This window comes from Dama dama, chromosome 2 (assembly GCF_033118175.1).
Source record: "Dama dama isolate Ldn47 chromosome 2, ASM3311817v1, whole genome shotgun sequence".
In the NCBI taxonomy this organism is placed as follows: Eukaryota; Metazoa; Chordata; class Mammalia; order Artiodactyla; family Cervidae; genus Dama; species Dama dama.
In genome coordinates, this window is record NC_083682.1 from 8,735,895 (window position 1) to 8,762,069 (window position 26,175).

Sequence of the window (26,175 nt, forward strand, 5' to 3'; positions counted from 1 at the left end):
CCGGGGCCCCAGCCCCCCGCCGCTCCCTTTTATGGAGGCTCATTGTCGGCGCCCGCCCGGCCGGCCCGCCGCGGGCCCGCCCCCTACTCCGCGCGGCCAATCGCGTGTGGCCCCGCCCCGGGCACGCGGCTCCGTTAGAATCCCTGGGACCCGCCGGGGGCGGGCAGGGCCTCGGGCTTCCGGCTGCCCCGGGGCGCAGGGGTGGGGGTCGCTGGCACGCGGGAGAGGACCCTGAGCTTCTCCCGGCCGGGAGCGTCCGGAGCCGGCCAGCCGAGTCTGACGGGTCTCCCGCCATTTGAGACGCCGATCGGGCACGTTGCCTGCACGTAGAGCGCTACCAGGCGCCCCAGGGTTTTGATCAACCCCGACTCTAGCCTTTCCCTGAGCTAGCCTTCCTCGGCCAGAAGATGCCCCCGGGCGAGCGAAGAACCGGTAGGGGAGCGGAAAGGGCTTTGGCGTGGGAAGAGTAGAGACTGAATTCCTTAAGATTTGCCAGCTCTGAGACCTTGGCTACGTTATCTGTTTTCTTAGACTATTTCATCCTTTATTAAAAAAAAAAATTGTGGAGCCTTCTGGACAAGGATGAAGATACCAAGTGGAGTGTTTTGAGCGCGCGTCAACCGGCCGAGGGTTGTGATTTCCATCTTTTAAACGCGAGTCCAGACATCGTGCTCCTCCCTCCTAAGGTCACTCGGAAGCCCTTGAGAGCCCCGGACCAGAGTCCATTTGCCATGACGCTGCTGCATAACTCCGGTCTGGCTGAGCTCTGACCTCTGCGACAGAGAATGGGCATCTCCGTCTGCTGTAGAAGCCCTCAGGAGAATTCAGTGGAGGACATGCCTGACACTGAAAATCCCTCTTAAAATGCCACTGTACCAGATCAGAATAGAGGAGATCAGAATAAAGGTATTACTAAGTCTGTTTACCCTAATTCTGTCTGAAGGTTGTTCGCTCCCTTTGCTGCAGGCCCCTTCCTTGCCTTTCTGCTCTGCTCTGTATTGCCCTGCAGGGTGCAGTTTCTCAGGCTTTCAGGACAGCTGCCTTCATTCAGCTTTGGGTTTGGCGAAATGGAGACAGAGGCAGGAGACTGGAAGGTAGAAGGCAGGAGAAAGCCAGGTTATTTCTCTTCCTCGTGGTTCCAACTTCCCAAGGATGACCCTCTCCCCCACTCTCCCTTAATTCCACCCCCTCCATTTGTCCCTCCAGCTTAGGAGTGTGGGCAGCTTCTTATTTTTGCTAATCTTTGGGTCGCCTCATTGTCCCCTGTTGGGTTTCTCAGCCCTTCCATCACTCCTGTCATTGTGTCACCAATTCGGGGCACTGGATTTTCTGGCTTACATACTTAGAGTGGTTCCTGTTTGCCTGGTTGGACCTTGAGTGATACACCCAATATTATACCAGGCACTTTGTAGACATTATTTCTTAGACCTCACAAGTCTTATGTGGTAGATTGTATTGTTCCCATTTTACCTAGCAGGAAGTTGAGCCTTACAGGGTTTTATTACTTGCCCAAGTTAATCACCATGAATCCTATTTCATCAAATCTAGCATGAGCATTTCTCCCTGCATTTTTAACATCTTTGCAGTGGGGATACTTTTTTCTCTAATGGACACCAGTGTGAAGTTTTAGGACTATCAAGAAAGTATAAGATGGCCCTTCTGATATTCGGATACGATGATTCCAGCAGAACCTAAACCATTGCTATTTTAAGAAGAAGAAGAGGAAGAAACAGGCCCCAAATGGAGCCATTTGCCCTCAGGACAGCAAATCAAGGCTTAATTGCAGTTTCATTCTTTCCCAGCAATGTGTTCTATAAACAGAAAATCTAAAATTTCCTGATCAGTACTAGTCAGGTAATCTGCATAAAAGACCCCTTCTGTCCCCTTTCCCCTGAAAAGAAGATAACCTGGACTGGAAAAGTTCTTTCTTTGCTAATAACTTCCCCACTCACTCCTTCCTTTTGTAAAACCCTTCCTTTTTTTTTTTTAAACCCTTCCTTTTTTGTACAGTTCTTTGGAGCACTTTTCTGTTCCCTAGATGGGATGCTGAGTCATTAGATAAAGCCAATTAAATATTCAAATTTACTCAGTTGAATTTTGTTATTTATCAGTGCTTAGAATGAGACATGCTTAGATGCTCACATGGGGCCACTTTGTGACCACAAAAATGACTTGGCCTTTCTCTGAGTGATTGGTGGTGGTTTTTTTTTTTTGGTTTGGTTTTGGTTTGTTTTGTTTTGTTTTTGCCACACCACGTGGCTTGTGGGATGTTCCCCAACTAGGGATTGAGCCGGCCCCCAGAATCAACCACTAGGCCACTAGGGAATTCCCAACTGGTGCTTCTTTATGGAAGATACAAATCTAGCCCTGTTTGAATCTTCCTGCCTCCTAGGTAAGCATTGTAAAGATACCCAGTCTCTGAATTGCCCCTGCTTCTTGACAGCCTTCAATCCAGACATAGTCCCCACTTCCCTAATCCCTCCACAGAACCAGGGGAAAAAGCCCACATTTAAGGACACACACAAGATGTTCTCAGGATAAGCTCTCCTAACTGCCTGCTGGTTAAATAAGCCTGACTTTTTTTGACTACAGGTGTGTTTCTGGTGGTCTTTGGTCAAAGGCTTTGATAACCTTAACTAATTTATTTTGCTTCTATTTTCCATTTTTATACATATAAAGAGTGATACATGAAAAATCTATGTCACTATGTCAGTCTCAAAGAGCTCTTTAAATAACTAAACAATTCCAAGAGATAAGAAATCATTGTGTCAGAACTTGGCAGCATTTTTTATTTTTAGGGTTGCCTAAGATAATGGTTCTTCTTACATCTTGTGCTCTTTCAAGTGAAATCCAGTTGCAAAAGCAGGACTCAACTCCTGTTCTGCCCATTCTACCCATCCACTGGCCTTGCTCTATCCACTACAGCACCATGCTGCCTCACTGGGAACTTTAAATAGTTGTTAAATGAATGAAAGGGTAGATATTATTAGCTCCGATACATGCATACAAAGAAACTGAATCCAAGAGAAATAAGTCACTTGAGATCAAACAGCTTGCAAGTCACAGAGCGATTCTGACTGCAAAGCCAGGGCTCTTTTCCATCATACCTACTGCTGAGGGAGCCCTCCCTGCACAGAGCATCCGAGGGGAAACTCCAGGACCAGCTTAAATGAAGCTGTTACCAGTTCCCATCTGTCAGACACATAGTCCGTGCTGAGTCCTTTGTGAAGGAATTGGGACTTTAATTGCTGAGTTGGTGTGTGTGGAGGAGAAAGGGTAGAGATTTACTAGGCAAATATGTCTGTAACTCGTGAATTTGGCCTTGGATTGTGAGATTCCTAGAGCAGGGGAAGGACAGACTGGAGATTAGAGACATGAAAACAGTGGCCTCTGTCCCAGTAGTTAGCTGTTCCAGGCCATTCCTCACATCATCCCCAGGGCTGGAGGCCCAAGCTGGGATGAAGCTTTGCCTTTTTTTATGTTTTTTTTAACTTTTTAAAAAGATTTAAGTATAGTTAATTTACAATGTTGTGTTAGCTTCAGGTGTACAACAAAGTGATTCAGTTATGTTGTTTACTCGTGAAGTCCTGTCTGACTCTTTTGTGACCCCATGAACTATAGCCTGTCAGGCTTCTCTGTCTCTCGAATTCTCCAGGCAAGAATACTGGAGTGGGTTGCCGTGCCCTCTTCCAGGGGATCTTCCTGACCCAGGGATCAAGCCCATGTCTCCTGGAAGTCTCCTGCGTTGCAGGTGGATTTTTTTTTACCATTGAGCCACCTGGGAAGCCCCGATTCAGTTTTTTATATATATATATATATATATATATATCTTTTTCAAATTATATTATTCTACTTGCATATATACTTTCTCAGATTCTTTTCCATGATAGGTTACTATAAGACATTGAATGGAAGCATTTCCTTTTGATTCAGCTCTTACTGTTGGCATTTGGGGCCTCGGTGATGAGGGGACAAGGAGTGGGCTGCTGTGGGAAATAAAGCCAGCCAGAGCTCTAAGTGAAGAGACGGCTGTTTGAAGGCTAAAAGTGGGTGTGTGGGGCTGCACTGTAACTTACTTGGCATTCTGTACTCATAGCAACACTTCTGTTGTGAAACTCGTGTTCCAATCACTTGTCAGCATCTCCTAGTCTCTTGATCTGTGGGTTGCCAGAGGGCAGGTCCATTTCTCATCCATCTTTCTAGTTCCAGTCCTGTCCCTGGAGCTGTGGTGTTAGCACCAGCTTGGTGTCTATACTGCGAGGGTCTTGTTCAAACAAAATGGGCAGGGGGCAGGGTAGGGGCATCAGGGAGCGGCTTCCCTGGTGGCTCAGTGGAAAAGAATCTGCCTGCCGAAGCAGGAGACACGAGTTTGATCCCTGGCCCGGGAACTAAGCCCAGGCACTGCAACTATTGAGCCTGTGCTCTCGAGCCCAGGAGCTGCAGCTCCTGAGGCTTGCACGCCCCACAGCCTGTGCTCAGCAACAAGAGATGCTACTGCAATAAGAACGCTGAGCACTGCCACTGGAGAGTAGCCCCCGCTCATCACAACTAGAGAAAAGCCCAGGCAGTAACAAACACCCAGCACAGGCAAATAAGGAAATAAACAGAAACCAAAACGGGGGATCTGTTGGCTCATGGGATTCAGGGAAGGGCTGAACACTCGATCATGCAAAAGGCGGGGAGACAGGCAGGATGTGAACGCCACCAGTCCAATCTTTCCATCCCTGGTCTCTGCCTTTTTCTGTGCGTCAGCCTTATTCTCTCCTTGTAGATGGCTTTTTCCCCACATAGCAGGAGATGTCCCACCATTTCCCATCTACTAGCTTCTATGCTTAGTCACTCAGTCATGTCCGACTCTTTGCAACCCCATGCACTGTAGCCCGCAAGGCACCTCTGTCCATGGGGATTCTCCAGGCAAGAATACTGGAGTGGGTTGCTATGTCCTCCTCCTCCAGGGGATCTTCCCAACCCGGGGATCGAAACCCAGGTCTCCCACGTTGCAGGCGGTCTCTTTACCATCTGAGCCACCAGGGACTGGGTACATTTCAAACCTTGTTTCTCCTCCACTGCCCACGTGCGCCTCGGGTGCCAGGCACTGTAGAATACATTCCTATCAGCAGAAGACTTCTGATCCTGCACTTTGGTTGTCACAAAGTGAGCTGAATCTGCTTAGTGGGCATTCGGAAAATTTCTGGAAGCCATGCCCACTCAGGACCGTTCTTAGTAACTAGACAGGGAAGTGGCTATGAACGATACACATCTATAGCAGTGTATTTATACAACTCCTCCCACTGATCGACTACACAGCTGCTGAACTCAACAGTTGGAACTGCCAATGGCCATCCCTCCTCCACTTGATGTGAGGGGAAGAATGGTGGAAAAGGCAGCAGAAAAACTCAGCCAGGGACTTCCCTGGTGGTCCAGGGGTTAAGAATCTGCCTTGCAATGCAGGGGACACAGGTTTGATCCCTGGTCAGGGAACTAAGATCCCACATGCCGAAGGGCAACTAGAGAGTCTGGCACAGATCCCACGTGACTCAACGAAGGTTCCACGTGCTGCAACTAAGACCCGATGCAGCCAAATAAATACATAAATATTAACAAACAAATAGCCAATCGAATGCAACAGGAATTTTGGGAATAAATTAATATAATAGTAAAATACTAAAAATCACAACAGCCAGTAACAGGAATTGGTTAATTAAATGATGGTGTGACAGCACCACAAAGAACAAATTTCTAGACTGTAACAACACAGAAAAGCACTTATGGAATAATGTTAAGTGTGCAAACCCACAAACATACACAGATATTCCTTGACTTTCAGGTTTATTCCCATAAATCTATCATAAGCTTGAAATCATACAACTCAGATTGTCTTTTAATCGCAGTCTTTTAATTGAGATAACACACCTGGTCTCAGGACTTAATGAAGCTCAGGTTGCTCATGTCTCATCACAGAAAGAATTCAGTGAGAGACCAAGTGATTTATTAAGAAGTGGACTTATTTAGAGAGATACACATTCCATAGACAGAATGCAGTCTGTCTCAAAAGGCAAGAACGACCTTGGGAGAAACACACTCCATAGACAGAGTGTGGGCTATCTCAAAAGGCGAGAGGCCCCAAGATACAATGTGCTTAGTTTTTATGGGCTGCATAATTTCATAGGCTAACAAATGGGAGGATTATTCTGGCTATTTTAGGAAGGGGATGGAGATTGCCAGGGACTGGGCCATCACCCACTCTTTGGCCTTTTATGGTTAGCCTGTGAACTGTCCTGGTCCTGATGGGGGTGTCATTTGAGGCTCAAGGTCTACTGGAAGTCAACCTGTCTGCCATCTTGGACCTAGCTGGTTCTAACCAGTTTTTGTCATGTCCTATGGTCATGTCAAGAGCATCCTCAGTGGCTCAGAGGTAAAGAATCCACCTGCAATGCAGGAGACTTGCAGGAGATGCAGGTTCGATTCCTGGGTGGAGAAGATTCCCTGGATAAGGAAATGGCAACCCATTCCAGTAGTCTTGCCTGGGAAATCCCATGAACAGAGGAGCCTGGTAGGCTACAGTCCATGGGTTCGCAAGAGTTGGACAGAACTTAGTGACTGAACAACAGTAACAACTATTTTCTAATAAAGGGTTGAATATCTCATGTAATTTATTGGATACTGTACTGAAAGTGAAAAACAGAATGGTTGTCTGAGTGCAGAATGGTTGGAAGTGTATCAGTTTTTTACTCTTGTGATCACATGACTGACTGGGAGTGGTGGCTGCCACCGCCCAGCATCATGACAGAGGCTGCATATTGCTAGTCTGGGAAAAGATCCAAAGTCAAAACTCAAAGTATGGTTTCTACTGAATGCATGTTGTTTTCCAACCATCATAAAGTTGAACATCTTCACTCACTTCATTGTGAGCTGGGGACCACCTATACACTATGATTACATGCGTGTGTGCTAAGTCTTGCTTCAGTTGTGTCTGACTTTTTGCGACCCTATGGACCATAGCCTTCCAGGCTCCTCTGTCCATGGGATTCTCCAGGCAAGAATACTGGAGTAGGTTGCCATGCCCTCCTCCAGGGGATCTTCCTGACCCAGGAATTGAACCAGCGTCTCTTACATCTGCGTTGGCAGGAAGGTTCTTTACCACTAACACTACCTGGAAAGTCCATGTACTATGATTATGTTGAAGCAAAACGTTGAATAACATTAATACAGATTGGAGGTAAACCTGAGAAATGGAAATAAATCTGTTATGATGGCAGAATTATTGGTTAAAAAATATATAAACCGTCAAAATATGTAAGCACCATGAAATTCACACGAACATTAAAAATAGCAGTGATAAAAAAATAGCGGTGATATACATTTTTATATAAAAGTATTCATGAAATTTTAACTGACAATTGCAACATAGTGTACATCATAATTATGTTAAAACATCAGTGTGATTATGTATATGTAAGAAATTGTATAAAAATAAACACTGTTAACATTGGTTAGGCCTGAATGATGGGATTATAGTTTTTATATTTTAAAGTTTTCGGTATTGTCTGATTTACTTTTGTAATCAGAATTTAAAATATAGTCACTTCTATTAAAGAAAAAAGACTTCCAATGCAGCAGATATTAGACAAATGTCTCATAATGCAGGAATGACAAGAATTTGGCCCAGTAACTGGGGTAGATTGGCTTATTTCCAACTATTCCACTCTCCCTATAATAAGATTACAGGCCTAGCCCCTATGCCTGGAGACTTTTAATGCTTCTCATTAGGCAGTGAATATTTACCCATCTCACTGACTTTGAGCTTGGCAGAGGGACTTGCTTTGGCCAATGAAATGTGAGCAGGCATGAGATAATCTATATTCTAGCTGAGGATTCCTGCATTTGTGTGTGGCATGCCTTGGCCTTTTCTGCCTGTGCCACACACCATGAGAAAAGCATGCCCGAGGGAAATGCTGCTTCTTCAGCCTGGGTCCTAGAATGGAGACACCCAAGTCCAGTTGAACACAGCTGGCCTGGTAGAGGACAGGTGACCCAAAGACCTGTGAGCGAGAAATGAAAGTTCACTTTTCTAAACAACTGCATTTTGGGGTTGTTCGTTACACAGCCTTGCCACAGCAAGAAGCTGACTAATACTCCAGACCTTGCCTTTTTTCCCCAAGCCCCGTGTTCTGTTTTGAATAAAATTTTATATGGCTGAGAGTAACATTAGGGAGAACAACCATCTCGGTTTTGCTGAATGATTGAGGGGTTTCCTAGGACATGGGACTTTGAGATTTTCAAAAATAGCTTTATTGCAATATAATTTACATGCCATACAATTCACTCATTTACAGTGTACAGTTCAGTGTTTTTTTAGTATAGTCACAGAGTTGTACAACCATCACAAAAATCTAATTTGAGAACATTTTTGTCCCTCCTCCTAAAAGAAGTTCCAGGCTTATCAGCAGTCACTCCCTACTGTTCCCCTCCAGTCCCACAGAAACCACTAATGTACTTCCTGTCTCTGTCAATTTGTATATTTGGGATATTTCATATAAATGGAATCTGACAGTACAGCCTTTTGTGACTGTTTATTTCTTAATTAACATAATGTTTCCCAGGTTCATCTTTGTTGTAACATGTATCAGTATTCATTTCTTTTTATTGCTGGGAAAAATTCAGTTGTATGTGTAGACCTCATTTTACTCATCTATTTATCAGTGGTGGACGTTTGGGTGTTTCCACCTTGGGCTGCTGTGAATAATGCTGCTATGAACATCTATGTACGAGTCTTTGTTTGCACATCTGTTCTCAGGTGTTTTGGGTGTATGCCTAGGAGTGGAATTGCCGAGTGACATGGTAATTTTATGTTTAACTGATTGAGGAGCTGCCAAACTGTTTCCTACAGCTGCTCTGAGGTACATTCCTACCGGCAGTGTAAGAGGGATCCAGTTTCTCCACATCCTTGCCAACACTTGTTATTGTCCATCTTTTCTATTACAGCTATCCTAGTGGGCACACATTGGTGTATCATAGTTTTGATTTTCTTTTTTTTTTTTTTTCATAGTTTTGATTTTCATTTCCCTAAACGACTAATGATGTTAAACATCTTTTCGTGTGCCCATTCCCCATTTGTATACTTTCTTCGGAAAAATGTCTATGCAAATCCTTGGCTCATTTTAAAATTAGGTTATTAGTCTTTGTGCGTTTGAGTTGTAAGGATTCATTATATATTCTGGAAACTAGACCTTCCTCTGATATACAATTTGTAAATATTTTCTCGTCTGTGGGGGTGTCTTTTTACTCTCTTAATTTGCAGCAAGAAAGTTTTAAATTTTGATGTGGTCCAATGAATCTATTTTCCTTTGGTCACTTTTGCTTTTGGTGGTGCGTCTACCAGCTTCCTCGTTCGTAGTCAGCATCCCTGAGCAGTTATGGTGGGTTTTTTAAATCACTGAAACTGGATGCCACCTGCCTTGAAACTTTCCTCAACATTGTGCTATAGGCACTGTAGTGGCTAAAAGCCACTGCTCTGGAGACAAACTGCGTGGGTTCAAATCCCCGCTAGAGCAGCCACTTAATGACGGTGTTTTCCCTACCCTAGGATCACTGCCAGGTGAGCACAATGCTGGGTGTTCAGTTGAGTCGCTCAGTCGTGTCCAAGTCTTTGCGACCCATGGACTGCAGCACGCCAGGCCTCCCTGTCCATCACCAACTCCCGGAGCTTGCTCAAACTCATGGCCATTGAGTCGGTGATGCCATCCAACCATCTCATCCTCTGTTGTCTCCTTCTCCTCCTGCCTTCAATCTTTCCCAGCATCAGGGTCTTTTCCAGTGAGTCAGTTCTTCACATCAGATGGCCAAAGTATTGGGGCTTCAGCTTCAACATCAGTCCTTCCAGTGAATATTCAGGACTGATTTCCTTTAAGATGGACTAGTTGGATCTCCTTGCAGTCCAAGGGACTCTCAAATCTTCTCCAACACCACAGTTCTACAGCATCAATTCTATCTATATCAATGCTGGGTGTAGGTGAGAGAAATCAAGAACAGGGATAGATGGCACTTCCCCGGTGGTCTGCTGCTGCTGCTGCTGCTAAGTCACTTCAGTCGTGTCCGACTCTGTGCGACCCCATAGACGGCAGCCCACCAGGCTCCCCTGTCCCTGGGATTCTCCAGGCAAGAACACTGGAGTGGGTTGCCATTTCCTTCTCCAATGCATGAAAATGAAAAGTGAAAGTGAAGTCACTCAGTCGTGTCCAACTCTTTGTGACCCCATGGACTGCAGCCCACCAGGCTCCTCCGTCCATGGGATTTCCCAGGCAAGAGAGTATTGGAGTGGGTTGCCACTGCCTTCTCCGTTCCCGATGGTCTAGAGGTTTAGAATCCGCCTGCCAATTCAGGGGTCACGGGTTCGATCCCTGGTCCAGGAAGATTCCACATGCCATGGAGCAACTAAGCCTGTGTGCCATAACTACTGAGCCTGTGCTCTGAAACAAGAGAAGCTACCACAATGAGAAGCCTGCTCACCACAATGAGAGAAAGCCCACATATGGTAACAAAGACCCAGCGCAGCCAAAAAGAAATAAATACATAAATTTTTAAAAAAGAATGAAGATAGACCAGTAGGACAATTAATATAGCTTCTTCTGTGTATCCTCATAATGGATTGGACTTAATGGAGGGCCTCAACAGATCTAGAGTTCAGGATATGGACCATACAGGAAACTCTGGCACATGACTTCACATCTTATCAGTTACACCTCTTTTCCAGTCACTGTTGCCAACTTCCCTTCACATAGAAGCAGTCTGACTGCACCCAGCCCACACTTCGCACCTCTCGGTTCTTGCTCTGGGGCTTCTCTGACCCCTCAGCGGGGGATACTTGGAGCCCTATTCAGCACTAACACTTGCACACCCTAGAAGTGGGTGGAACAGATGCCCCTGGAGCCATGACTGACCAACAGGGATGGAAGCTAGTGAATTAGTGCTTACACATTTGTCCTTCACTTTGTTTCCCCAAAGATACCAAAGGAACGGGTGAAGGATGCTGAACAGGTATAAACAACAGCTACCCACGTTTTTTACTCAGAATCTTTAGAAGGATCCCAGGAATCTAGATGTGTAATAAGCTCTGTAGGGGACTCCTATGCAGTCTAAAAAAAAGTTTGCAAAACACAGAATTAGGGGGAAAAAAACAGAATTAGGGCATTTTCTGAAGGAATTTACATTATAAGAGGAGCAGAGATTACAATGGAGAAGGAAATGGCAACCCACTCCAGTATTCTTGCCTAGAGAATCCCGTGGACAGAGGAGCCTGGTGGGCTGCCGTTCATAGGGTCACACAGTCGGACACGACTGAAGTGACTTAGCATGCATGCATGCATTGTACAAGGAAATGGCAACCCACTCCAGTATTCGTGCCTGCAGAATCCCAGGGACAGAGGAGCCTGGTGGGCTGCCGTCCATGGGGTTGCACAGACTCGGACATGACTGAGCGACTTAGCAGCAGCAGCAGCAGCAGAAATTACAGTTCTGGCAACTTGAACATTCCCTTGTGTCACACAATAAAGCATTATATGACTGTCTGTCTCCATCTCCATGTCATTTATCTCTTCTGACTTGGCGTCCCCATCCTAGGTACGCCCAGCAAACGTACATGAACTTCCTTCCTAGTGTCTCAGTAAGATTACTGCTCTCTTCCTAAGGAAGGCTCCACTCCTTTTCCACAGGAGAAGGTTTTGCTTCTGGGTTCCTTCCTGTATCCTGTGGTCTAAAGAGAGCAGGGTCCTGGACTTCAGCCAGAAGGGCACAGATGTTTGCTTCCTGCCAGCCCAACCCAGGTGATGAATGGCTTCCAGGACCCAGAGCAAGGATGCCTCAGTAGACCCACCAATTTTAGCTCAGTTGGAAGAGTGAAAGCCACAGGGCCTGCTGGCTCCCTTATTAGATTTCTTCTTAAGTAAGTATATCTTTCAAAGACCTCCCCCCACCAAAACAAAAGTTTCTAGAGGCAGTAAAGATAAATGTCTAAAAAGATGTTTTCCCCATTTGCATAGCTAGCTCTCTTCTCAGAAAATATTGCTTCCTGCACTGCCTGGGTCTTGGGCACATCATTAATCCACATCCATTTCCTTTTTTTTGTTTATGGCCACATTACACAGCATGCAGGATCTGAGTTCCCCAACCAGGGATTGAACCTGTGCCCCTTGCATTGGAAGCTCAGAGTCCCAACCACTGGACCACCAGAGAAATCCCAATCCATACCCACTTTCATGGTTACTTGGAGTAACCAGGGAGTGGTTTTCATTCAATTCTTTTGATTTAGAGTCTTCTGATAAAGTCGATAGTGGTGGGGTTGGGGAATTTGGTACTTCTTCCTGATTTGGCTCAGATGGTAAAGAATCTGCCTGCAGTGTGGAAGACCTGGGTTCGATCCCTGGGTTGGGAAGATCTCCTGGAGAAGGAAATGGCAACCAACTACAGTATTCTTGCCTGGGAAATCCCATGGACAGAGGAGTCTGGATAGTTCATGGGGTCACAAAGAGTCAGACATGACAGAGCAACTGACATTTTCACTTTCCTGATTTAAGCAGTATAACTTGTGGCAGATCTGACTTTGGCAGAGGTAGAGGCTCCCCAGTTTCTACAATAGGGACCATGTCTCACATATCTGGTCATGTCTTTCCCTTACTTAAAACTCATCCATGTTTCCCAGTTGTTGTTCAGTTGCTAAGTTGTGTCTGACTCTTTGTGACCCCATGGACTGTAGTACGCCAGGCATCCCTGTCCTTTACTATCTCCCAGAGTTTGCTCAAACTCATGTCCACTGAGTCAAAGATGCCATCTAACCATCTCATCCTCTGTCGCCCCCTTCTTCTGCTGCTCTCAAACTTTCCCAGCAGCAGGGTCTTTTTCATGAGTTGGCTTGTTTGCATCAGGTGGTCAAAGTATTGGAGCTTCAGCTTCAGCATCAGTCCTTCCAATAAATATTGGCCTCACATTCAGGCCCTTCATGATCTGGCCCCTGCTTGTCTTCTGTTTCGTTAGGACTCTTCAATTGCACATGATAGAAACCGATTTTCTCTTTGTCACTGGGTCAGGTGAAAAAGTATTTGAAACGTCCTGAACAACACTGACTTCAGGCATAGCTGGATTCAATAGTGCACATGATATTTTTGGGAATGTCATTTCTCTCCATCTCCAGGCTCTGTCCTCTGTATTGGCTTCCTTTTCAGGGAGACTCTACTATGTGGCAGAGATGAACACCATAGTGACTTCAGGTTTATAACTTGGTAGTTTATTAAGCTCAATGGGGATTGAATGCAACTTGTCCAGAACGTTCCAGAAAAGTTCAGAGGATGCCTGTCATCAGTGAGGATAGGTCATATGCTCATCCGTGGACCACCCTTGTGGCTTACTGTCCACTCCTGATGCTTGGGGGTGGAGTCACCCAAGTTGAACAACCTTTTTGAGAGTGATGTATGAGTATTTACAGAGAACATTTGGGATGACATTATTATAAGAGGAGGATATGGCATGTACCATCACCTAACAAATAGCTGTGTTTCTCTTCTTCTTTGTTAACAGAATCCAAATTTTTTTGGGTAGCAAGAAGCTAAGGAAAGGAGAGCCCCTCACTCAGCCGCAGGGCATGAATCATAATTAGTTTAACCCAAGCCCTGGAATCACCGACTCAGTGGACAGGAATCTGAGCAAGCTCCGGGAGACAGTGAAGGACAGGGGAGCCTGGTGTGCTGTGGTCCATGGGGTCACAAAGTTAGATACAACTTAGTGACTGAACATCAACAACAAAGCCCTGGAATCCCGTTCCTACGGCAGTGACTGGTTTGTGGGTTGTGACTTGGATTTAGCCAGTGAAAACATAAAGGGTAGGCTGCTGGAGGACTCTTGGGAAATAGTTTCCTCCCTGAGAAAATAAGTGATGGTACCTCCCTGGCAGTCCCGTGGTTAACACTCTGCACTTCTGCAGGGGGCGCAGGTTGGAGCCTAGTCAGAGAAGCCTCTGCCCACCTTCCACACTGGGAGCACAGAATCTAAGTCACTGGACTACTAAGGAAGTCCAAAAGCAGTGTCGTTTACTTAGAAGAAATTTTTAATTTTAATTACATCCAGGATTTCAATTTTTTCCTCATGGATTGTGCCCTTGGGGTCATATCTAAAGTCATTTAGAAACCTAAGGCCATCTAGACCTTCTCTTATGTTATCTTCTTGGAGTTTTATAGCTTTGCATTTTACATTGAGGTCAGTGACCCATTTTGAGTTAACTTTTGTGAAGGGCAAAAGGTTTGTGTCTTTCTTTTTTTGTTTGTGGATGTCTAGTTGTTCTATTGATTGAAAAGACTATCTTCCATCCATTGTATTGCCTTTGCCCCTTTATCAAAGATGAACTGACCACATTTATGTGGGTCTGTTTATATGCTCTCTGTTCTGATCTACTGATCTATTTGTCTATTCCTTCATCAATAATACACTGTCTTGATTACTGCAGTTTTACAATACTGAGTCTTCCTATCCATGAACATGGAATATCTCTCCATTTATTTAGCTCTTTGATTTCTTTCATCAGGTTGGGTAGTTTTCCTCTTATAGATCTTTTTTTTCCAATTATTTTATTGTGATAAAATACACATAAAGCTTATCATGTTAACCATTTTATGTTTATGGTTCAGTGGTATCAAATACATTCATAATGTTATACAACTACCATTCATCTCCATAAATCTTTTCACCTTATAAAATGGAATCCCTGTACTTATTAAACAAAATCCCCTTATTTTCTCTCCTGCCCAGCCCCTAGCAATCACTATCTTACTTTTTGTCTCTATATCAGTATTTCCTTCCTTTTAAAGACTGAAAAGATGCTAACTAGACTTATTGTGGTAATGGTTTCTCAATGTACACACACATTGAATCATTATGTTGTACACCAGAAACTAACATAATGTTATATGTCAATTACACATCAATTAAAAATTTTTTAAAAGACTGAATAATATTCCATTGTGTGTATACACCCCACTCACTTATTCCTCTGTCGACAGACTCTTTGTGTTGCTTCCACATAGTACATAGTGCTACTATGAACATGGGTGTACAAATATCTCTTGAAGACCCTGCTTTCAATTCTTTTGGGTGTACACCCAGAAATGGAAATTGCTGGGTCATATGGTAATTCTATACTTGATTTTTTGAGGAAATGCCATACTATTTTCCACAGATGTACCATTTACATTTTTACCAATAGCACACAAAGTTTCCCTTTCTTTACATCCTCATCAACACTTATTTCCTTTCTTGTTTGTTTGTTAGTATCCATCCTAATGGATGTGAGGTGGTATCTCATTGTAGTTTTTATTTGCATTTCCCTGCTCATCGGTGGTATGAGCCACTCTCACAATCTGTCTTTTGATTAGTTCTTTTAGACCACTGACATTCAAAAGTGGTTACTGGTATAGTTGTATTCATATGTACCATATTTGTTACTGTTTCCTACTTATTGCCCTTCTTCTTTATTCCTATTTTTTATATTCCATTCTTCTACCTTTCATGATTTTAACTGAGCATTTTATATGATTCCAGTTTCTCTCCTTTCCCAGCATAAAGAAAAATCTTTTTTTTAGTTTTTTAGTGGTTGCCCTAGAGTTTGCAATATACATTTACAACTAATCCAGGTCCATTTTCTTTTTTAAAGATTTTGGCTAGTTTTATTTTTAGTTATACTGGGTCTTCATTGCTGGGTGTGGGCTTTCTCTAGTTGTGGTGGGAGGGGCCTAGTCTTCATGCACTGCCCTGGCTTCTCATTGTAGTGGCCTCTCTCGTTGTGGAGCACAGGCTCTAGTTGCAAGGGCTTCAGTAGTTGCAGCATTCGGGCTCAGCAGTTGTGGTGAATGGATTTAGTTGCTCCGTGGCATGTGGAATCTTCCTGGACCAAGGATTGAACCCATGTCCCCTGCATTAGCAGTCAGATTCTTCTCCAATGTTCCACCAGGGAAGTCCAGGTCCACTTTCTAATAACACTATACAACCTCATGGGTAATGCGTTTTTCTTTTTTTTTTTTAGTATTTTTTTATTTGGCTGTGCCAGGTCTTAGTTGCAGCATTCGGGATCTTCAATCTTCCTTGAAGACCATGTGGTGTCTAGTTCCCTGACTAAGGATCGGAACCCGGGCCCCCTGCCTTAGGAGCCTGGAATCTTAACTGTTGGACCACCAGGAAGTCTCGGTAACGAGTTTCCTATAATATCAAAATAATCATAACTTCTCTCCTGTTCCTTCACTGTCATTCGTGTCACTTACATATAAACATACATTATGGGTGTGTGTGTGTATATATACATATATACTATTAATTTGAACAAACTGCTATCTGTTAGATCAATTAAGAATAAGAAAAATGAAAGTTTTAATTTTACCTTCATTATTCTTTCTTCCATATTCTTCCTTTCTTTATGTAGATCCAACTTTCTGACCTATATTATTTTCCTTTTCTCTGAAGAACTTCTTTTAACATTTCTTAGAAATGGCAAGTCTATGGGTTTGGTATCTGACATTCAGTTGGGGAACGTCATTGCTGTTTCCAGTATTTATTCTGCTCCTTTCACTCTTTCTCCTTTTTCTAATATTCCCATTCAGTTCAGTCGCTCAGTCATGTCTGACTCTTTGCGACCCCATGGACTGCAGCGCGCCAGGCTTCCCTGTCCATCACCAACGCCCGGAGCTTGCTCAAACTGATGTCCATTGAGTCAGTGATGCCATGGCCATGCGCACTGAACTGCTAGCAACTCATCAACTACCCTTCAGGCTTCCCTACCTGCATGGGCTCCCACGGAGGTTCCAGCTCGTGGGTTTCTGCTCAGGTAGATCTGATTCTCTGTATTCACCTGTCTGTCTCTCCAACCTGGGGTGCGGCAGTTTGCTGCTCTCACTTCTGCGACCTCACTGTCACAGGTCCCTGGCCCTCTGCGACCTTCCGTCACTTGCTGTGACCTCACTTCTTTTACACATCTAAGAAGAGTTGCTGACTTCTCAGTTTTCTCAGCCTTCTATTTGCTGTTAGGACAGACTAGCAACTTCCCAAAAGACCATGATCTTTTATACACGTGATCTTATCCTCCATTACAGGATGTTCTGCATTCACTTCTGTGGGGCTCCTGCACTAAGACTGATCACATTTAGTTAGTAAAGGATTAACCGAATTGGGGATACATTTCAGTTTTATGAATATTCTATCTACTTTTGTTGCATCCTTGTTTCTTAGGCAGGAGCATTCTGGGCTCTCATTTCTCTTTATTATTTTTATTTTTAAAGACTTAATTAAAAAAAAAACTTTATTTGACTGTGTTGGGTCTTAGTTGCAGCGTGTGGGTTCTCTAGTTGCCCACATTGAGTTAGTTGCCCCACAACATGTGGGATCTAATTCCCTGACCAGCACCCTCTGCATTGGAAGGTAGATTGTTAACCATTGGACCACCAGGGAGTTTTCCATTCCGGGGCTTTTGAATGAGAGCCTAGAAGGTCTCTGTCTCAGCCTTTGGGCTATGGGATGTTTTATTCTGCCGTTTGGAAGTTTTGAGCTTTAACTCTCCCACCTCCAACAATGACAACTCCCATCTCCCACCCCATACATCTTTACAACATAGCAAGTGCCCTTTGTTTCAGGCAGTCCCTTTTTCTCTAAGTTAGGAGTCTCACGGTCTCCTAAACACCATGTGACTGCAAAAGACTTCACTCCCAAGTTTCGGGACTTCCAGGAATGTCCAGCTCCTCATGACCACCTAAAGCTCTGCTGGCTTCTCTTCCTCCCAGTAGTGTTCCTTTGCCTGAGCTAAGCTTTTGTGCCCAGAATTGGCAAATCCCTCCAGAGAAAAATATTTGACCTGTGACTCTCAGCCTACTCAGGAATGAAGGTTCATGTCTGGAATCTTTATCTCATTCATTCATAGCTTTGCATTTATTTATAACTCTGCTGATTTAAAAAAGATGATTCTTGCAATTTTCTTACTTTTTTGTTTTGTTTTTCTTCTAATTTCTGCAGTGGGAGCACTGGCCGGCTGAAAATTTCTATATCCTGGTTGCAAACAGAAGTCTTTTGATCTTTTCTTATATTCTCTAAATTTACTTTCATTATCTCTTCAAATATTTTTTTTCTCCAACTTTATATTTTTCTTTCTGAAATCCTATTATCTGGATATTTTTACTTCTACTTTTACTAATTTTTTTTTAATATTTTCAATTTTTAAAACCTCTCCCATCTGGGAAAGTTATTCAAGTTGGTCTTCCCGTTCACTAACATTTTCTTCAGCAGTGTTCATTCTATTTATCCCAACTACCTGGACTGATCAGCACTTCTTGTTTTGAAGGGCTATTAAGAATTAATGATTGCTATATTCATTCATTCACATATTCATCAAGTATTTACTGAATGCCTACCTTATGCCAGGCTGGGTTCTAGGCATGGGGAATTCAATTGCCATCTATGCAAAGTAGACTTAACTAATTTAAACCTCTAGCTCAGATTCACATGTTGCAACTGGCTACTTGACATCAGAGGCAACTCAACATGTCCAAAATTGACCCAGGGACCTTCCCCTAATCAGTATTCCCTTGGGGGCAAGTCACAGAATTCCAAGTCACACTGGTTTAAGCCATAAACCAAAGTTAATGGCTCCGTTAACTGAAAAGTCCAGAGGAAGAATGGCTTGAGGCCTGGCGGATTGATACTAAAGGTTCAATGATATTGACAGGACTCAGTGTCTGTTTTCCCATTTCTTGCTTCTGCTTTTTTCTCTGCTGACTTCACTTGTGGGATCTTTGTCCTGGACCAGAGATTGAACACAGTCCCTCTGCAGTGAAATGCAGAATCCTAACCACTGGACTGCCAGGGAATCCCCTCTGCTGACTTGACTTCTATGCTTACCCTCCCTCACATGGAGGTGAGATAATCACCAGCAGCAACAGGCTTCCATGCTTCCAGCTCAGTATCTCCAGCAGACAAACAGAGGTTTCTCTATCCCAATAATTCCATCATCAGCTCCAGGCTTGCGTCTTGTTGACTCTGCTTGGGTTTTGTGTCTAGTTATGACACAATCATTGTAATTTGGAGAAGGAATCTTTGGATGGGCCAGATCTAGGTCTGAAGCTCACTCTTGCAGCTGAAGTTATGTTCTGCTAGCTTTGCAACCCAGTACAATTAAAAAAGCCTCCTCCCTGAGTGCTCCATCAAATGTTTGAAGGGGGACGCTCATCAGCCTGGCTTAGGACTCACGGTCTTTTCCAAACCAATGTCTGTGTCCTATTGGTAGGCCTGGATCTGGAGTTGCCAGATTTAATGAATAAAAATTTGAGTATAAGGAAGATCTGATACATATATACAGTGGAATATGGCTCAGTCATAAAAAGAATGAAATAACATTTGCAGCAACATGGATGGACCTGGAGATTGTGATACCGAGTGAAGTAAGTCAGACAGAGAAAGAGAAATATCCTATGATATCCCTTCTATGCAGATTCTAAAAAGAAATGATACAAATGAACTTATTTACAAGACACAAACAGACTCACAGTCTTCCAGAAGGAACTTATGGTTGCTGGGGGTAAGGATGGGGGGAATGGATAGTTAGGGAGCTTGGGACAGACAAGTACACACTGCTATATTTAAAATGGATAACCAACAAGGACTTGCTGCGTAGCGCAGGGAACTCTGCTCAATGTTATGCGACAGCCTGGATGGGAGGGGAGTTTGGAGGAGAATAGATACATGTATATGTATGACTGAGTTTCTCTGCTGTGGGCCTGAAACTATCACAATATTGTTAACTGGGTATATTCCAGGATAAAATAAAAAGTTAAAAAAAATGAGACATTCAGGACTTCCCTGATGGCACAGTGGGTAAGAATCAGCCTGTCAATGCTGGGGACATGGATTTGATCCCTTGTCCAGGAGGGTTCCACGTGCAGCCAAGCAACCAAACCTGGGAGCCACAACTACTGAAGCTGATGCACCTAGAGCCCATCCTCCGCAACAAGAGAAGCCACTGCAATGAGAATCCCATGCACGGCAACTAGAGAATAGCCCCTGCTGTTCACCACGAGAGAAAGCCCACATGCAGCAGTTCAGACCCAGCACAGACAAAAAATAATAAAGTAGTGTGTACATGTCAATAAAAATTTTTTTTTAAATGAGACATTCAGCTACATTTGAATTTTAGATAAATAATGAATAAAATGTGAAGATTAACATGTCTCAAGTTTGCATCCTGGTACTGGCGACCTCACTTGGGTCATACACCAACCCCACACTGTGGGGGATGAGATCAGCCACACCCAACCACTTAGTTTGGGTGTGAGAAGCACAATCCCAAAAGAAAAAGGGGAAGTGCTGTTTCCAGAAAGAAGCTTGGATTTGAGCTGCACAGATGATAGTTGACCTTGACACTATGCATATCCGGTTCACTGCAACCCATTAGCCCTCCCCCAGCTCCTTTATGGGCTCCCTTGATTTTAGGAATACAGGCTCTGCCCTCAGCCCCGGGGGGATAAATTAGGATTACTCTAAACTACAAATGATATATATATATAATATATATTTATATATATTATATATATATATTTTTTGCCAAATGATTGATGTTAAAGGAAAAATCATTCATTACATTTGTTGATGATCACCAGGTGGACTTTTCCAAGGAGCTACTACGATGGGGGTTTGTATTAGGGGTCAACTTCAAACAGAATAAAGAAAAGTAGGGATTTAGAGCCAAGGCTCAGGGTGGGGGTCAGTGGATGGAAAATTACTAAGTGGAAAACTCAGAGGGTAAGGGCGAGATTCTGGCTAGACCAACCCAACAGATTCTTGTTAAAACTGAACGATGCAGTGATGAACACACAAGTCCAAAAGTCAGGGCACAGCTGAGAAGAGGCTTCAAAGGACCTGGATTGGAGTTTGTCAAGGAAGACTTTTTGTCACAGATACAAATCTTCCTAGCTCCCTTGGCGTTCAGCGATGGTCAGGCAGCCAGCTCTGGCCCATGAGAGGCAATGGGAAATCTGCTGGTGAGTTTTTGAAGATCTTGCCTTCCAGATAAAAAGACAGAGCCCCTGTACCTCACTGCTTACTTGTAACACTGGTGTGAGCACATGATATTTGGAGCTATGTCAGTCATGAGACAACAAACATAGGACTAAAAAATCGGCCCGCAAGAAGGGACAGAGCTGAATAGTGGGAAGAGTCTGAGAAAACTCAGGAAACTCTAATCTCTGAGCTTCTTCTGTAAACAACAGTCTTACAGTTCAGCCTCTGCCTTCTGGTACTTGCAGACACATGCTCCCCAGTTGATCTGCTCCTCCCCAGCCCCCCTCCCGGGCCCCAGCCTGCTTTTCTCCTGATGTCCCAGGGCTCAATGAATAATACCAACACCTTTCCTTTCCTGCAAACCAAAATTTCAGTGTCATCACTGGAGTCTCCCTCTCCTCCCCCATTTTTGTTGAATATCCTCAGGGACTGTGGACTCTGCCTCCTTTTTACATTTCCACGTATGTTGTGGTATTGCTGGCAGCTCCTCAGTTCTCTCTCGGTTCAATTCAAAGGTTTTCTATCTACCTCGTGCCTCTACTCTTTTTTTCCCTGCAATATATTTTCACAGTTGTCTTTTCAAAATATAAATCCGATAATATCAACCCCTGCCCTACCCTGACCCCCCGCGAATGTTTAAAACCTCCTCTTGTTGCAGCAAGGGGGAATCTCTTCCAGGGTCTGAAAGGAGGCTTATTTCCACTGGGAAATGGATTGTCCAAGGAGATACACAGGCTAACCAAGCAAGAGACTTTATTGGGAAGGGGTCACCGGGCAGAAAGCAGGAGAGTAAGGGAACCCAGGAGAACTGCTCTGCTGCTAGCTCACAGTCTCAGGCTTTATATTGATGGGATTAGTTTCCAGGTTGGCTCTGGCCAAACATTCTGACTCAGGGTCTTTCTTGGTGGCGCGCACATTGCTCAGCCAAGATGGATGCCAGTGAGAGGGATTCTGGGAGGAGGTAGGACATGTGGAGTCTCCTTTTGAACTTTCCCGGATTCTCCCAGTTGGCAGTAGCTTTTTAGCTCCTAGTAGTTCGGAGTTCCTTACCAGGACCTCCTGTCGTAAAGTTACTCTTGCAGACGGTTGCTATGCTGCCTAGTCTGGGTGGGCAGTTTCAGTTAGTGTATTTCTCCTAACACTTTTGCTCTTAGAAAAAAGACCAAAATCCTTAACAAAGACTTTAAAACCCTGCGTGCTTGACCGTGCCTCAAGCCATACCTCACCCATGCTACTTCCCCTTCTACTACAGAACCTTTGTACATGCTGGGATGCCTAGAACGATCTTCTCCACCTCCATTCCCCTTCTCCACTCCGGCCCTGCCTTCAGATCTCTCCAGTACCCTTGCTTTTCAGGTGTGTCTTTTCCCGTCCTCAGAGACTCTCCCATTGCTCTCAATACCTAGATGTCCACAGGTAGTCATCTATGGATATGAGAGTTGGACCATAAAGAAAGCTGAGCACCAAAGAATTGATGCTTTTCAACTGTGGTGCTGGAGAAGACTCTTGAGAGTCCCTTGGACTGCAAGGAGATCCAACCAGTCAATCCCAAAGGAAATCAGTCCTGAATATTCATTGGAAAGACTGATGCTGAAGCTGAAGTTCTAATACCTTGGTCACCTGATGTGAAGAGCTGACACATTAGAAAAGACTCTGAGGCTGGGAAAGATTGAAGGCAGGAGGAGAAGGGGACGACAGAGGATGAGATGGTTGGATGGCATGACCGACTCAATGGACATGAGTTTGAGTAAACTCTGGGAGTTGGTGATGGACAGGGAGGCCTGGTGTGCTGCAGTCCATGGGGTCACAAAGAGTTGGACACAACTGAGCGGCTGAGCTGATGATGAACTGATTTCTTCCCTGCTTCCCCTGGAATCCCACCAGGATTCCCTTCAGCAGTTGAGATCCCTCCCCTCTGGAACAATTCTGCCACCTTCCTTCTGTGAACGCAAGTTTTCAAATCAATGACCTGCTAATTCTCCCATAGCAGTGAGAACAAAAGACAAATTAACATTTTAGTACATTACTTTGACTTACGAATAAGAAGGCGATTGAAAGAAGTGAAAGTGTCAGTCCAACTCAAAAGAGCAGGGGACTGACTCTACTGGGGGGCCATTAGACAACCCCAGATACGGGAGGTCCTTGGAATGCCTTGCTTAGTCACCCAGTCGTGTCCAACTCTCATGACCCCAAGGACTGTAGCCCGCCAGGCTCCCCTGTCCCTGGGATTTCCCCGGCAAGAATACTGGAGTAGGTTGCCATTTCCTTCTCCAGGAGATCTTCCAGACACAAGGATCAAACCTACAACTCTCTCCTAAATTGGCAGGTGGATTCTTTACCACTGAGTCACCTGCGAAGCCCTACTGGTAACCTAAAGAATGAGGAAGTTGGAACCAGGAACAGAGAGAGAAATGCACTCCAAGCAGAGGGCACTGTATATGCCCAGCCTCCTCCTTGAGGGGTCCCGGCGTGCTGGCGGTGAGAGACAAGAGTGAGGGGTAAGGTGGGCTGTGAAGGAATGGATTCTGATTCTGAGGGCAATGGGAAGCCACTGGGTTGGGGGGGGGGGGCTTTAAGCAAGGGAGATACTGCACCAGATTTGCTTTAGAAAGATCATTCTAATGCTGAGTGGAGAGTGGGTTGCAGGGGACAACACTGGGGTAGGGAGATAGAGGAGGACGAGGATGGTGTTAGATTAATTCAGCAAGGAGGCCATTAGACTGAGGGGGCTCTAATGCTACACCATCTATGGAAAGTGAAAGTGAAGTGAAAGTGAAAGTCACTCAGTCATATCCAACTCTTTGTAACCCCATGGACTATACAGTCCATGGACTTCTCCAGGCCAGAATATTGGAGTGGGTAGCCTTTCCCTTCTCCAGGGGAGCTTCCCAACCCAGGGATCGAACCCAGGTCTCCCACATTGCAGGAGGATTCTTTACCAGCTGAGCCACAAGGGAAGCCCACATCATCTACAGAAGCAAAGCCAGTGAATACTCAAGGTTATGAAAGCAGAACCTAAGGATAAAGAGCCAACTACATTTAAAATTATAGCCAATCAATACTTTCCTTACCTTGCTTTCAGTTTTTCTCTATAAAAGCTTTTCTTCAGTTCCTATCTACAGAGCACTTCTAACTGCTTCCAGTTTGGCATGGCCTTATTTGAATATATTCTTGTTCAAATAAATTCCCTAAAAAGTTACTATGCCTCAGTTTATCTTTTAACTGTTCTGGTGTCAAAACTGGGATCCAAAGGAGATGCCAAGTTGCCGCAGGAGCAAGCAGCCAGGCAGAGTGACCCACTGAGCCCATTGGGCTCACTGCTTTCTTCCTACCTCTGGAAGTTATAGGTAAGTTACTTTCTTATTTGAGCTTTGAGGCTTTTGGGTTTGAAAGAACTCTCTGAATTTATTTGAGGATTTCTTTCTCTGGACTAGGCCTGGGGATCAGCTGACTTAAAAGGAACTGGACTGGGGGAGTCTTCCCTGGTAGTCCAGTGGTTAAGACTCCTTGCTTCCACTGCAGGGGGCACAAGTTTGATCCTGGTTGGAGAACTAAGATTCTGCATGCCACATGTCATGGACAAAACATGAAAGAAAAAAAGAGAGAAAGAAAGAAAATTTTCCTTGAGTCCAAAAAGTCTGGGACTCCTCCACCTGCGGTCCTGGCTAACAGTATGTATAAATTATGGGCCCTGTATTATCTTATCAAAGACAACCTTGAATTACAGTGGCTGTAGCAGGAAATTTTTAATCTAGATAAGCATATCTTTACAAGGTGCTCCAGAGAAAAAGAGTTCTAAATCTCCCCCAAAACAGTGTGGTGCATTTTTTTTTTTTTTTTTTTTACTGCTATTCAGAAGCTTCTTAAAAATGAAAGGAATCAAAATTACCTCTTTAAAAGATTCTTTACAAAACACAATTGAAAACTTTAAGCAACAAGTTGATGGTGAATCTAAAAAGAAGTGCATACTGCCTGACTTGACTCCAAATGTTCCTTCTGGTATCCCTCCCCTCCCTAAATTTCCTGAACCTACTAATCCTTTTACTCAATTGCTTTCTATTTTCTAAATATATTTATTTATTTGGCGGCTTCCCTGCTGGCTCAGTGGTAGAGAATCCACCTGCCAAGACAGGAGATGGTCCAGAAGATTCCTGGAGAATGAAATGGCAACCCACTTCAGTATTCTTGCATGGGAAATCCCATGGACAGCAGAGTCTTGTGGGCTACAGTCCATGGGGTCGCAAAAAGACTCAGACACAATTTAGAGACTAAACAACATCAGCGTCAATACCTTGCAGGGAACCGGTCCAGGATTATGATATATTTATGCCCAGTAGTCTACAGCCTCCTTGGGAGCAAGGGGTGTCTATCTTTCTTTTGGGCTTCCCAGGTGGCCCAGTGGTAAAGAATCTGCCTGCCAAGCGGAAGATGTGGGCTTGATTCCTGGGTTGGGAAGATACCCTGGAGGAGGGCATGGCAACCCACTCCAGTATTCTTGGCTGGAGAATTCCATGGACAGAAGAGCATGGCAGGTTGCAGTTCATGGGGTCGCAAAGAGTCAGACATGACTGAGCACGCATGCGTATATTTATTTGGCTGCACCACGTCTTAGCTGCAGCACATGGGATCTTTAGTTGTGGCATGCAGGATCTGGTTCCCCAACCAAGGTTTGAACTCAGGCCCCCTGCATTGGGAGCATGGAGTCTTAACCACTAGACCACCAGGGAGGTCCCTCAGTGGTCTTTTTTTTAAAATAACTTTATTTATTTTTGGCCGTGCTGGGTCTTTGCTGCTGCATGGGCTTTTCCCTAGTTGCAGCGGCTACTCTCTAGTTGCGGTGCATGGGCTTCTCACCACAGTAGTTTCTCTTTGGAGCACAGGCTCTAGGGCACGTGGACCTCAGTCGTTGCAGCTCTTGGGCTCCAGAGCACAGGCTGAGTAGGTATGATGCGTGGGCTTAGTTGTTCCAGGGCATGTGGGATCTTTCCAGATCAAGGATCAAACCTGTGTCTCCTGCATTGGCAGGTGGATTCTTTACTGCTGAGCCACCAGGGAAGTCCCCTCACTTACCTTTGAAAGTGAGGCCCTTTGCTAAGCCTGGAA

The 26,175-nt window shown here is 44.5% G+C and overlaps 2 long non-coding RNA genes across 3 annotated transcripts; both read left to right on the forward strand.

Moving 5' to 3' along the window:
• The first annotated feature begins 140 nt into the window (after positions 1-140).
• Positions 141-24,223, forward strand: LOC133072139 (uncharacterized). Of its 2 annotated transcripts, none has more exons than XR_009696642.1 (3): positions 141-906; positions 23,399-23,570; positions 23,999-24,223. It is a non-coding gene; the product is annotated as an uncharacterized LOC133072139 (long non-coding RNA). The 2 variants fall into 2 exon arrangements; XR_009696643.1 differs by having other exon boundaries at positions 23,399-23,550.
• LOC133072137 (uncharacterized) lies at positions 15,158-17,332 on the forward strand. The gene is made up of 2 exons (XR_009696640.1): positions 15,158-16,224; positions 16,635-17,332. It is a non-coding gene; the product is annotated as an uncharacterized LOC133072137 (long non-coding RNA).
• Positions 24,224-26,175: the final 1,952 nt, after the last annotated feature.